The sequence below is a fragment of the Taeniopygia guttata genome, chromosome 1 (genome assembly GCF_048771995.1).
Source record: "Taeniopygia guttata chromosome 1, bTaeGut7.mat, whole genome shotgun sequence".
Lineage (NCBI taxonomy): Eukaryota > Metazoa > Chordata > Aves > Passeriformes > Estrildidae > Taeniopygia > Taeniopygia guttata.
In genome coordinates this window covers 3295838-3310262 of record NC_133024.1, presented here as the reverse complement: position 1 = coordinate 3310262, position 14425 = coordinate 3295838, and the positions used below count along the sequence as shown (strand labels likewise).

Below are 14425 nucleotides of genomic sequence, written 5' to 3'. Positions count from 1 at the left end.
AAAAAACCCAAATGGTTTAGCTTGTCACTGGGTCAATTTTTATTACTTCTTAAAAGTTGAATAACATGCAGCCAGAAGAATTGACTTTGATGTATAGGACTTTGATGTATAGGATATATCAAACCATAGCCTGCATTCTCATAGTCCTGTCATACAACTGGAAAATTAGTGTCCCAATGAGAAATAAGAAAAATTCTATAGCTAGAGCAATATAAGGAGCATTTTAGCTCTGTCACAAACTACAGTAGGAATTAACTGCTATTGGTGTGACTTATGCCACAGGTGTATTTAACACAGTCAAGTTAAATCCTTGTTTTGTGAATTCTGTCTCATAATCTGGCTTCGATCCTCCTGTCACCTACTGTTGCTGGAAGTGGGATGAACTGATCCTTATGTGCACTTGGAAGATAAGACTTGGGTTTAAATCTCATTATGCTGGTAAAACATGGATAGATGCCCTAAGAATGGAGCTACACAGGTGTGAAACGTGGTTAGATCTCGCTAATTACAGGAACACGAGTCTGCACAGCTCCAGTTCTTCATAGATCATTCTGTCACACTATCACAAAATGAAGGAGGTGTTGTACTAGATCCAAAAAATATATATTAGACTTACAACTCGGTAGAGAACAGGCCTGGTAATTGCAGCACCATTTAAAGGGTTATTAATGGATGTACAGAGCGTAATATAAAAAAAGCCAGGTTAAAATGTAGTTTGATATAAGGGATTAGATGCCTTGGTCTGCATTTTGCTGTTTAGAAATTCTTAACAGAACCCTTTGAATTATGTGTTGGAATCACCACAAAAAACAGCTCTTACCTGACTCAGTTTATCTAAAACTAAGGATATTGCTCCTGTTCACCAAGATGGCAGTTATTTAGTACTGCTAATTACTTCTAATTCTTAAAAACATTCAAATTTATTTATTTTATCTCTACTCATTACTTCCATAGTGACTGCAGATATATTCAATAATTACCCATTATTATGTTTTTAAGGATGATATATTTTTCATATTTGTGGGATCTGAAGTGACCATCATAGTGAGGAAAATATCAACTGTCAGCTGGTTGGTAAAAGCCATGACAAAATCAACTATGCCTTACAAAAGTGGTACAGGAAATGGTAAGGATGTCAATGAAGTAATATAATTCAAATATTTTGGGTTTCCAGTTTGGGTTTTTTTTCATAGTTTCCTAATGAGAAAAGGATTTTACTGGGTCACAACCTCCATGATTGTGTTTCCTTTGTTATTTCAGCAATGACTGGTGTCTGTGGCTGCTCAATCTCAAGAAAATACCAAAGACATTCTCTGCATTTTATAGGAAAAGTAACTGTTGCAACTTTATTATTATTTATCTGATTGGTTAAAATTACAGTAATTATTAGCACTAAATCTGGGAAGGTATAATCTTCTTTGGCATGGTGGAGATGCAGGCTGAAGTCTCTGAGCCTCATATCTTAATTTCCTACACATACACAACAAACAGGAGCACAGAAATCAAGCTTTATCTATAATCTGTTGCTATTGTTTCAGTAAGAAGTGGCCACCAGTCATTTCAACTCACCTACAGGAGACACCATTGTTAGCTGCTAGTTCATGTTGACTTGCTCTTTTAACACAGTTCCTCAAAGGAGCAGTTCTAACATGTTTCCTGTCCCCAGTGACCAAACAGCACACACCTCTAAAACAACTTTATTGTGCGTGCCAATTTATTGTTTTCCATTTTGTTATTATGAAAGATTAATTCTTTAACATAACTACCAAAAATACATAAGAAATTGCACAATGTGCAAGTTACTAGCTGAAGTTACTTCATTACATGAGAGCACAATAGCTTGGTAGCAGTATGGGGGGAAATAATAATTTTAAAATAATTTTTAATGTAATTAAAAAAACAACATAAATAGTTCCCAGGTTATAGCCAGTTGCTTTCTAATAAAAAATAAGTAATCTTCTTCTAGAAGTAAAACAGTATTTTTTAAGTCATAAGATTTAGAAATTTACTCTTTATATTTCAAGCATTTTGAAAGTACCTGGATGCAAGACTGAAATATCATGTCAAGATAAAAGAAAGTAGCGAGTATTATTTAACTTTTGCAGTAGAGGATCTGTATATAAACAGGAGGTGGGAGATAAATTTCTTATGACTGAGTACTTCAAGAAAGTCATTAAGCAAACATGCCATGAAAACATGGTAAACAGAAACAGTCTTTTGACAAGGTGTTAATTCATCAGTGTGCTCCATGAGCTCAAAGATTGAAAAATTGTCCAAGCCTCTTAATGCCTTCCTGGTATTCTGGAGGCACGAGAGGGAAACAAAGTTGGTTTGAGATGTACTTGTAAAATAAAGAACAATAAAAATAATGTTATACCTAAATACCTTTCTGCTTTATAAAAAGCTAGTGTTCTTCAAGTTGTCTCTGGTCAGGCTGTGTCTTGAAGTTCATAAGTGAGACTTGAATGAAGCAATTGGAGAGCATTTCCTGCTGTGCCTTGCCTCTTGTCATTGACAAATTACAGAAAACACTCAGCTTACCTCTGCCTTGTCCCTTTCCTAAGAAATAAATGTAAAACCTTGTAAAATTCTTCTAATGTCCGCTTTTTCCCCTAGACTACATGCTCTTGATGGTGGTGAGACATAAGGGAGAAGATTTGTTAAAATATGTCATTAGAGGATGAGATAGGAAAAGGTAACTGTGATGAATCCATCTTTGTGAAATCTGTGAGAGGGCTTTGGGGGAAATAGTTCAGAGGCATTGGCAAAAGATTCCAAAAGAAGCTCCAACCCCCAATGTGGTCCAAGTTGTTTATTCCAGGAGAGGAAGAGAGAAAGAGAGAGAACAAGGAAGAGCAGAGCCTTATCTAGACTCCTGCTCAGGAAAAGATACCTGGTTCTCAGGCAATTAGGTCAAAAAAGGAAGGAAGGGTTAAACTAACATGGTCACAGCTACAGGGGTCTCTGGAGAGGAAAAAAACATTTCCCAGAGCAATCCAACACCTCGTCAAGTGCTGGATGTTACTGATGCACATTTAGTGAAGCACCTGCCTTGGCATGAAAATCAGATTGAAATATCAGGATCCTAAAAGCTGCATAGCAACATCTGGAAGGCCTAAGGGCTATTTTATTATTTCTTAAGTGTCCCTGAGTTGTTTAAGCTTTCTGACCTTCCCCTTGCATCAGTGGCGTTCCCTCCTTCATTTCTTGTGAAATATTCAGTAGCTTGCCTTCTAAAGCTTTCCACCTCTTAATCCTCTCATTGTCTCTCTTGATATCAACCTTAGCTGCTGATGTGACAGCTTTTTCTAATATATATGTGAACTAAATGGTTTGGATAAAAGCCAAGAAATATCTTGCCTCTTGGAGATTTGTAGTAAACAGATATTGCATTAAGACCTTGCTACTCAGAGTTTAAAAAAAAAAAAAAAAATTCTAGCAAACTACTGCCTGAACAGCAACTTCTACAAATTGTGTGAAGGACACACAGTACTCACAGCTCTTGGTCAGTCCCACTTTCTTAGATGTGGTCAGCATCCCTGAGCTTCCCACAGATGGGTAGTAACGGCTTTAAAGTTTAAATTACATTTATTTCTTGGAGTGGCTTTATTCCATTCCTGCAGATGACTTGTTAAAAACAAGTCTTCCCACCTGGAGGAGCCAGCCACGGAACTTTCTGGCACTGCTGGCCTCAGCTCCCTCCTGCTGTCACCCCTGGACAGAGCTGGACCAGTCCCTGCCTGTAGAAGGGATGCCACCAGTTTCCTGAGGACATTCCAGGATGGTGCACTTGGAAGGAAGCCCAACCTGTCTTCACTGCTGCTTCCCTCCTCCTCCAAGGGGAGCGACCCAATCATCACTACCAGGACTGAAAGGAGGAAATAGTTCTCTTTCCCCCACTGTTTACATCTCAGGAGGAAGGAGTGAAAGGGGAAGGAGTTTGTTCTGATTATTCCTGTGTGGGAGAGGTCTTCAGCTCCAGCTCCCCTCGTTAACACTGCTAGTGTTGACATCTACACAGCTCCTCAGAGGTGATGTCTTTGGTATTTTCACGGATGTTTTTATAAGTCAAAGAGGGATTTTGAAACAAAAATAATTTTAAACAGTTCTGCGGATTGCTGAGAATTTTAAGACCTCTGAAGCTGTGTAGCAGCACTGGGTAACAGCTCCCCCAGGCAGCCTGGTGTGGTCCTCAGGGACTTTGGGGCAATTCCTGACATCCTGCTGGCTGGGACACCCCGGTGTTGGGTTGCTGCTTTCAGATTCCTCAGGGAAAGCCTCTAAGGCATGGTTGCCTGTGTGTTTGCAGGAAACCTTCTGCCCCTGCATCAAGAATCCAGCTGTGCAAAAAGAAATGAGGGGATAAATTAGGCAGACCAAAAGTTTCCTTGAGATAGGTTTTTGGTTAAATATATTCCGGCTCTCTTCTCTGGGGATGTCACAGGGGAGTGCAGAGAACTTTCTTTCAAAGGAATATTCAATTAAAATTGCTTGGTGGTTTTTGAGGGATTTTTTTGAGACTGTATAAGTTAGAAGGATTCATTTTTCAACCTAAAGGTCCTTTCAGTGACTTTGTAGTGTTTATTTTCAGAATGACCAGACCTGACATATTCACTGGTAAGCACGCTGAGCCCCTTCATAGGGGAAGTGATGCTAATTGCCCCAAGGAAACATATGGAAAATGTACTGGTCTGTGACCAGATCTTCTATTTAACACTCCTGCCAGCACTCTGTCTCAGGAGTTGAAAGCTCAGCTTCAGAAATGTCAGGTGATGACATTTTCATTTCCCTTTGAAAACTACCCCACAGTCAGATGGATCTTGCCTGTTTGGAAGCTTTTTTCCTCCTTTTTTTTTTTTTTTTTTTTCCCCTCTAAGCTGTTTTATCCTTCAAATAGAAAGCATGCAAAACTGCATGTTTTTGCATTTGTTTGCAAAGCCTACTTCTTGTTATTATGGACATCAGTAAGCCTGTGAAAGTACTATTTCTAGGTGAGCTGTTTTCCACTGACCTTTCTACTCTTTGTCATTGGTAGAAAGGAATGTCAGCTCCACAGAGCTGATCATTCTCAAACATGTTCTGCCAGTTAATTTGCTAGAAACTGGAGCTGGGCTGATCTGATTCCCCTAACAGCACCAGTTTCTGACAATAAAGATCCAACCATAATTATTTATTATTATTATTATTTTTATTACTACTATTATTTCTATTGTTATTATTACTACAAAGGAGACTTATAAAATAACTCTTTTTATAGTTCTGTGATGTCTCAGAAGCCAGCCTTCACTTGTGCTCCTCCCTTCTTCCACCATGTGTGTGATTTCCTTCACATGCTGCCAGGAGCATCAGATGTGGCCTTGAACAGAGGCCAGCGTCAGCTCTCATCAGGTTTTAAAGGGATGCTGTGAAAAGTTTCCTTTCTGCACAGCTTGCAACAAAATGAAATATGCCCATATGTAAAATACAACTGCAGTAAATGGCAAAAAAAATTGAACTGGAATAGCACAGCAGAACATTTTATCAGATTTCTTCTGTGGGTGTAAGGCAAAACTTTTAACCAAAAGAGTCTTCATTTCCTGAATTTTTTTTTTTTTTCCCAATGTGTAGAGGTGAACTAAAAGCAATAGTTATCATGTGACCTCAAGTAAGGTAGTTACATAATCCTGAGCTGCATAGGTAAATTTCTCTCTGCTGCTGAGAGGTAAATTTCTTTACATTTTTGGAATACTATACACATAGACTAATTTATTAAAAAAGAAAAAATATTTATATATCAATGAATATGTGTACATTATTTTTACTAGAAGAAAAAAATTAATATGAGACTGGGGGATTGCTTTTTGTTGTTTCTAAGATGACTGTGCATTTTTTTAAAGGAATGTCAGATTGATCTTTAGAGAAGCCTCTCTGACTTGCTTTAAACAGTAGCACCACCACATGTTAGGAAATGGTCAGAGGTGCAAAACACCATATTAACTCTTAATCCTCTGATTGGGAAATAAAAAAAAAACCATAAAAGTACACTATAAAGAAAATATTCAGCAGTTTTTTAAAATTCTATTAAAACAGGATATTAGTACTAGTTGCAAGTCAGAATAACTTTCCAGCTAAATATCTTTCCTATGATTATTCTTCCTTCTTTGCTCAGTTTTAATTTCTTATACTATGGCTAAGTTGTATACGATGGCAGGGAGTCCCCCCTGAGTGTTGCATTGCCCTCTCCAGAACCCATATTTCATTACTTTTCATTGCAGCTGTTTGCTGCAACCTTTGCTGTGTTGTCCTTTCAGTTTATCTCTGCATGCTGGGGTCCTCTGGCAGAAGAGGTAAAGTGAAAATCTAGCCAAAAACCCCAGGTGTGTAAGAATTAAATTTGGGATTCCAATGCTCTCTTAGAGCTGTAATTTTGATTTTGAGAAATCAAAAGAGCACTTGAGAGTGCTCTTTGCTCTGAATTCTCCAACTCTCATGCAGCTATTGCCATGGAAAGCTGACCTACAGCAGTGCAGCTGGAAAATCAAAAATCTTGTGGCATAAATGAACGTATATGACTTTTTGCTTTGAAGTTAGTGAGGGAAGAAGCTTGCAAGGGATTCTCATTTACTTTCTGGGCATCAATAAATGTGTTTACTTGTTACTGAGGTGTAGCTGGCACCTGAATTCCAGTCCTTGTATTTTGCTTAAACCAGGTAAAGTGCAACGTTGAAGTTCAGTTATATGGACAAGGTTATATATGATCTAAATCCAATACATTAAGGGAAACTCCCATCAACACCATCTGTTTGCAAGGAAAGAGTCAAGACAAACTTGCATCACTGCATATTATAGTTTTCTACATGGTCCTACACAGTTTGCTGAAGTTCCTTTTAACAAGTGGCTGTAATGGTGGTAACTTTCATTGATTTGGAGGCTCTGTGGTAAAATTTTGTACATAAATTTGCCAATGTGTTTTGTAAGCTCACATGTGAACACCATCAGAGCTCTCATTTGCAGGTGCTCCTCCCTGGGGTAAAAGATACATGCTGTTGAATTAGGGAGCCCTTAGCTGAATAAAAGTGTTTTCTGTATTTCTTTTGCTCTCTATTTATATGTCTCTTTCTAAGACAACATTTGCCCTTTTTCTAGTAGCCGAATAGTGTTGTAATCAAAAAGTGTCTTTGTTATTTGATATCTCTACCACTGTCAAGTAAATGATGCAAAATCTGTCTCCTGGTATCTAAATTTGACACAAATAATCTGTTCCTAACATGGTGTTGCCAGGTATTCTTGCAGGCCAGCACTTTGTATTTAAGCCTGTAAAAGACACCAAGTACACAGATTTTCCTAAGAAACAGAGCTCTTTGTTAGCTTCAGCAGGTACCAGTACCTGCCACAGCTCCTGAATCTGCATTTTTGTGTTCCCTTGCCACAGGACAGCAAATCTGGTCTCTGTGAGGCCACTCAGCTCTCTGATCTTGAGAATAAGACACATGTTAACAGTGTTCTCCTTGTGCCAGAAATGGGAATACTGCCCTTACCTCTTCTGAAGACAGAAGATCAATATACTCATGCTCCTCCAGTATCCAGAGAATTGTATCAAATATAATGCAAATATTGGCTAACTTGTAATTAAATATTATATATATTATATTAGTATATTTTTTGTTTTATATTAGTAGAGAGTGGATCCAACCATTGGAATTTGGCCTCTTATCTCTGAAATTCTTCTCTGGCTTCTGTTGGTGATTTGGGACAGGTGGAAGGGTGCACATGTTAGCTGTAATGTGTTTGCTGGGCAGGAGGAAAATGTGTTAGATTCTCACCAAGCTCAACAGATAATATACCCTTGAGTTCTGATAACTGCTTTGTTTTGAAACGTTGTGAGTTATAATAGCACTAAGAAAAATTACTTTACGTTTTCGAAATTGTGTATTGCAAATAAAATTTGAGCTATTATCTGATGAATGCCTCATAGGCACAACTCAGTAAATGAAAAGCTTGTTTGCATTTCAGACAAAGCAAATTATTTCATTTATGCTGGGAAGCTTTCTAAATGGACTTGAGGCTCCAAAATTATTAGCTACAATTGTCTCCCATCTTAAAAAGCTGTTCATTTAGTGACAAATTCCGAAAATCGGGCAGAATGAAGTATATGACTGTGAGTAGTCAAAAACTAATGAGCTATCTAACCCAGTTAGATTACAGTTGTGGCTAATAATGCAGATGAAGCTCTGGAGTACTCATTTTCTGGTCATCTCTAAGGAATCTTTCAGAAATGTATTTTTTCTAATCATCCTGCTTCCCATTGTCTTACAAGTGTTCAGAAGAATGACGTCAACTGTTATTCATATTCTCACTTTGTATGAATGGAGTTTCTAACTGATCTTCTTCTAACTGAAATTCTGCAGGGCAGACTGGGATTGAAATGGTTTTTCCCTTCTCCAGAAATGTTGGTTATGCTTGAGTTACAAGGAACACAACACTAGTACTGTTTGAAAAATGAATATTTTTCTCTAGGACCTTTCATTTTTTTCATTGTCTTAAACTTTGGGGCAGTGGCAAGCCCAGCTATACACAGAAACAATTTAAATGCTGAGCTGCTGGGCAGGTGGCATGGCTTCATTGGGCTGCTGGGATCATTTCTTCAGCAGACACAGCAGGAGCCTGCTCTGTTATTACAGCAAGCCAATAACACCTCTGGAGGTGAAAAATAACATGGAAATGGTGCTACTTTTTTAATAAAAAGGAATATGGAGGCCTGGTTGTGAAAATGAAATTAAGTATGGAGGCAGTAACAAGGTTTTGTTGTGGAAAATAAATTGGACATCATTATAATTTTTCAGCAAGGTTGGATGAACACTGGAGAAAACATTAAAAATAAATAAATCTACTGCCTGTGTTAGCCAGGGGTTTTTTACAGGAGCTGCCTAAAAGATAAAAAAAAAGGCAAGTTCAGCTCTTAAAAAGGAGGAAGCCACAATGGAAATAGAGAACGCTTTAATTTGTGATCAATCTTTGCATTTATTTCCGTGGTACTTTTGTGTCTTCCGACACATAAGGGTACTTTCTGAAAGATTTTTAAAGTGCCATCTTCTGGTGGTACTTTTAGAGGAAAGCTCCAACTTGCTGGGATTTTTTTTCTCTTTAGAGATCATGCCAGATATGACAATAAATCCTGACTCTGACTTCTTAGAAGGACTTTCTTAGAAATCTTGAGCTTAGAGGGAGAAGAAATAGACTAAACAGAAAGGCTGTACCTGGTGACCAAAAGGAGCTGTGAAAAAATAAAAGAATGGAGGCTGGGAAAGACAAATCTGTGGAAAAACTGTGGCAGCTGCTGGTGTTCCCTGTGCACAGTCTCCATGCCAATCTCCTGTGCTTTGGGGCAGGTTTTAGCAGGGAAAAACAGTGAGCATAAAGAAGTGTGGCAAGCACATTTCTCTCCCTCTGAGGGTTTTTCATAGAGGTGCACAGAGAGAAATGAAAGAGAAAACAATTTCTATTTCTGCTCCTTGTTTTTCCTATGTGGAATGTGTTTGGAGAATTGTTTACCTGGGGTGAGTGCTTGGTTGGATTCTGGTGAGGATTGTTTGAGCTGATGGCCAATCCAACCCACCTGGGGCTGGGCTCTCAGAGAGGGTCATGAGTTGTGTTAGAGAAAGTAGTATGTAGTTTGAGTATCCTCCTTTTATATAGTATATGAATGTATTTTATCATAGTTATAATAAAGAAATCATTCAGCCTTCTGAATTGAGTCAGACATGGTCATTTTTTCCCATTGGGTTCAACTGCAATTACAATAAGGGACAAAAATGGAGCTGAATCCTTCTTTGGTCCTGGAGCAGAGCTCCCTGAAAATGGGTTGCAGAGCTCCCTAAAGCCACACTCAGTAGTCAGGAAACACAACCTTGTCTTTTGTGGTGAGTCTCCCAAAGCATTTGGCCAAGAACTGCAGCCAGGAAAGGGCTAACAAAGCAGCATAAAGCAGGGCAGAGGAACAAGTCTCACTCTGTCTCTCCCAGCAACCCATGCTTGTTTCCAACTTGTTTTTCACACTGACAGCAGCTCCTGCTGATTTAGTAACTCTGCAGGACAGCCATGCCTTGGACCTGCCTATCTATCATTAAATTCCTCCAACTGGTAAATTTTCATGCAGCATAGCCCCAGTATTCCATTATAGGTCTTGTTTCTAGTTAAGCATAGTGAGTGTTTATTTCTGTTAGATTCAACTCTAGTGAAAAGGTTCCTTGCAAGGATCTGAGAAACTTAACTGTGAGGAAAAATTACAAAATCCTCTGAATTTACACAAAGCTTGTGGAGATCACCTAGGACACTTCAGTCTAATAACTCTATGATGATTATGTTTTCTTTGCTTATTAAGCACTTCATATTCACTATATAATAGAGTTTTCACTTTGAGATCTGCAAAGAAACTTATTTACATGTTAAACATTTCAGCCTTCCAGGATGACAATCACTGGAAGACTAGGTAGCTATTATTGTGTTTTGACCCACAGATGAGAACATTTCTTCAAGCTGAGAAGGCAGTTGCAAATCACTTTCTTCTTTTCTTTCTCTAGACTCAGGTGAGCAGATTTGCATTATTGTTGCACTCTTGGATATTTTAATTTTCAAACCAATGCACTTGAAAGTTTAAATAACCTTTTTTGTCATAGTGGGAATTGACTTAGATTGTGGGGTGACTTATAATTTAAGTAAAGTTCAAATCACACTGGCAGGCAAGTCTGTTTAAGCGTAACCATCTGTGACAAAAAAAATAAAGCTTGGCAGTCACTGCCACCTAAGGTAGCAAACATGGTACAAAATATCACCTTAATCTTTCTTTTTTTTTTGCCTCGTCTCCAAAGTGTACAAAGTTGCCACATAAGAATATAGGTCACTTATGCAGGTGTTTTAAAAGGTATCCTTAATCTTTTAACACATCATTTACACAGAATTGCTCCTGAAGTAAATCTTTCTATACCTAATTAGTGGACAAATTCCCACTCCTGCTGGCACCTGATCCAGCTCTCTCAGATAACACCACAGAGACTCTGACTGAGTGTACAAGCTGAAGCAATCAATTATTTAGTAGCTAAGTTGTTAATACAGGTCCTTAATGGAAAGACCCATCATTGGCCCTATCAGTCTGTACCACAGGTACATATGTAAAATGTTGCTGAGTGTTGTCCTGGAGGTCTGAGTAAAAGGGCTCTGCTAAAGCTTTGTTTGAAATGTAGCTCAGCCAAAAGAAGACACTGAAATTTCAAGACCCAGACAAATGGCACAGTGTGGTCCTGGGTTTTCTGGGTGTTCAGCATATGCCAGATATGTTCAGGTCTAACACAGCTCTTACAGAGCTTTGAGTAAGTCTTTAGCAAGACTTGCTTACAGTCCTCTTTATTTTGATAAATTACAAGTGTTGGCATGCTGTTCCCTGAGTGATGTATGAACAGAATTGATTTTTATCTTGATCTGGTTGTTGGTTTTTTTATCAGGATTAAGTTTACTGCTGTTTAGATGCACATTTTCTTGCATCCTTTGTAGCTGTGGAGTCCAGGAATAAATTTTTCAGTGTTTAACCTTGACCTTATTTCTGTCTTTTCAAGTTAATGGTGTTTGGCCAGTGCTCTTTCCCTGCCCGCTGCTGTAATCTACCTGCTTGCTGTGGGGTGAGCTGCAGATTGTACCTGTCATATACACAGCTGGATTTCATAAATGATTCACACCTATTTTCAAACAAGTGCACTTTTCATAAAATTCCTTGTAGTAGGCGTTTTATAAACTCAGCAAGCCCAATGAGTCCAACAATATAAATCAGAAAAGACCAAGGCTCTGAGGGTTTTTTTTTTTTTATTATGACCTTGTCTGTCCTTAAACCTTGATTTCAATCACAAAACCTGCCTTTCCAGCTCAAACTTCTGAAACTGGATCACAAACTCATGGCTTTCTTTTTTCTTGTCTCATGTTTTCCCAGTGGATTTACTGTCACAAGTAATCCTTGCTCTGTGCCTTTATTTTTGTATCCCACTGAGTTTGACTAAGAGCTCTTTTAAGGAATTCTTTTGCTTGAGGTATATAAATTCAAATATTTGGGTTCTATCTAGCAGTGTTAGAATTTCTTCTACTTCTTTTTCTAATTGTGATAAGTGCTTATTTATAATAACTGCTTCAGAATAATAAAGTCATTGTTCCTGCTAGGCAGTTTTCCAATCAGGGTTGTAAAAAACTTGTACAGTTGCTACCACTTTTTGGATAAATTCAGAACATATCCAAGTATTTGTGTGAATTTTGTAAACATTTAAGCTGAAAATAGATATCTAAAGCCAACTGCTGAACCCAGCAGAAAGCAGCACACATAAAACTCAAATGTACACTTGGTGGGAGGAGCAATATCAAAGTGTGGGTGACATTTAGGAAAATGCTGAGCACAAACTTATTGGGATTACAAGGTACATTAAAGACTGCTGGCTTGAAGAAAGTGAATGTTGAAGAGTTGTGGTATTAACATAGTGAAATCTTTAGCTCCTGCCCTGAGGATTTGCTTTTCATTGCTTGAAGTCTCAAGGTGGCTGCCTGTAAAATAGTGTCAAAAAAATGAGTCGCTGCAGGTTTCCTGCTTTGAATTGGAAAGCTCTCTGGATCAGAAAGGATTGCAGGAACCTAAGCCTTTCAGTTTCTTCAGCAAGTTAGCAGATGTCTTCCAGGTGACCTCTGAAAGCCACTTGTAATTCTTCAGCAGGCTGGAGCCCTGCTGCGATGCCACCGCCACGTTGTGATCTGAGTCTCCTGGAACAATAATCATCCAGAGCCACCCTCACTGCAGATGCTAGGTAAGTATTATAACACTTTTTGAGGGACCAAAAAGTCATTCCTGCCAAAAATAAACTACAATTCACCTGTTCTAAATATGTGGAATAGTGACAATATTCACTTTTCCCATCATTTTTGGAGTTGTATGAGTTTTTAGCGTAGTATTCATTTCATTTGCATGTTCCTTCTTTGTTCAATCCCTTTTTAAATATTGAGTCCATTATCTTGGTTCTCAGTCATATTTAATGGACTTTTCTGTGATTTGTTCTATTTTAAGTATCTATTGCCAGTTCTCTTTTTTTATGTATCATACTTGATTTTTCTCCTTTTTACTTAATTTTACTATGAAATCAGAATCTCTTCAGATTTTATAATATGCTGCTACATTCTTACATTTGTTACAGATTGAGAAAGAGATATTAGAAGGAAATTAGGTCTAATCAACTCCATATATTTCCTCCCTCACCCAAGAGTTTAGAGCTTTGTTCAGCTGGTCTTTACCTGCTCCTTTTTTTCTCCAGCAATATGTGCTATTTCAAAATCTTTTTATTTAGTGGGGAGAGGCAGCTGTAAGACAAAAATTTCAATCCAACTGATTCTTGATTGCCTTTAATTCGTAAATTGTTTTTGTAACTTGCTCAGTAGTGGAAATGTCACAAACAGTCATGTTTGTTTTTCATGTCAGAGAAATCCAGTCTGCTCTCCATGTTCTTCAGCTCCTCCACAAAACATGTCAATTCAGAAGAGTCTCTAGCTGAATTCTGTCATTTCTGTTCAACAGCCCAAACCCTGAGCTTTGAGTTACAGGCTTTTATATCTCTTTTTCTTCATTCACTGATTCCATAAGAATCAAAGATGAAAAAGGGGTGGCTCATGCTATAAATATGCAATTTTTAACTCTTGTTTTTTCGCATCCATAGACATTGCCATCTTTACCCATTCTTGTCTCTTTCAGGACTGGCATCCTTTAAGTTACGTTCCTTCCATGCCTGATGTTCCTGCTGGCTTGGGATCCAAGTCTGCACTTCAGACTGTGTTTGTTAAGAAAATTCCTTCACACAGACAAGCAGCAAGCAAACACTCTATATGCAGTACCAAGATGCTCACAGTTGTGTCTACCTTTCAAGGAGTCTGACTCCCCATTCCCTACCCACTGATGTAAATGTTTTCTTTTTAGCATAACTTAAGTTGTTTAATTACAGCATGAAAACATTAGGCATATGTTCAATTTCCAGTTATTATCAGTGTCATTTTCTTGTTTGGTTTATGTGCCACAAAGATTCTTTTTTTAAAAAATATCATTTTGTTTTGACATTCCAGGTTCTGCATATTTTGAGCTGTGCTGTTGCCAGTGCTCTGTGGGTGTTTGGTCTCTGGGAACCCTCTGAACTAAATAAATGCCTCAGCACTGACATTTTATATCTGGCATGTTCTTGAGCACTTCATTGCTTCACGTCCAATATTTTGTTCTGCCTACCTTCAGACTCAGAGAGAGTCAGTCTAACTATAGGAATCTTTCAGGTAGCATGAAACATTTATGCTGTTTATACTCCTGTTGTGCTATGCTGCCACATTCCTTTGTGCTTTTCTTCTTGTGCTAAACACTAGTTATTGATTAAAAACTTTTGCTGCA

At 38.1% G+C, this 14425-nt stretch overlaps 1 long non-coding RNA gene across 3 annotated transcripts in view; it reads left to right on the top strand.

Moving 5' to 3' along the window:
• Positions 1-14425, top strand: part of LOC115497582 (uncharacterized) — a 25647-nt gene extending 11222 nt beyond the window's left edge. For 2 of the 3 annotated variants that reach the window (XR_004369212.3, XR_012058516.1), the window contains exons 3-4: positions 12719-12812; positions 13748-14425. This is a non-coding gene — a long non-coding RNA (uncharacterized lncRNA). The remainder of the gene's footprint in view (positions 1-12718; positions 12813-13747) is intronic. The other variant, XR_012058512.1, reaches the window with a different exon arrangement.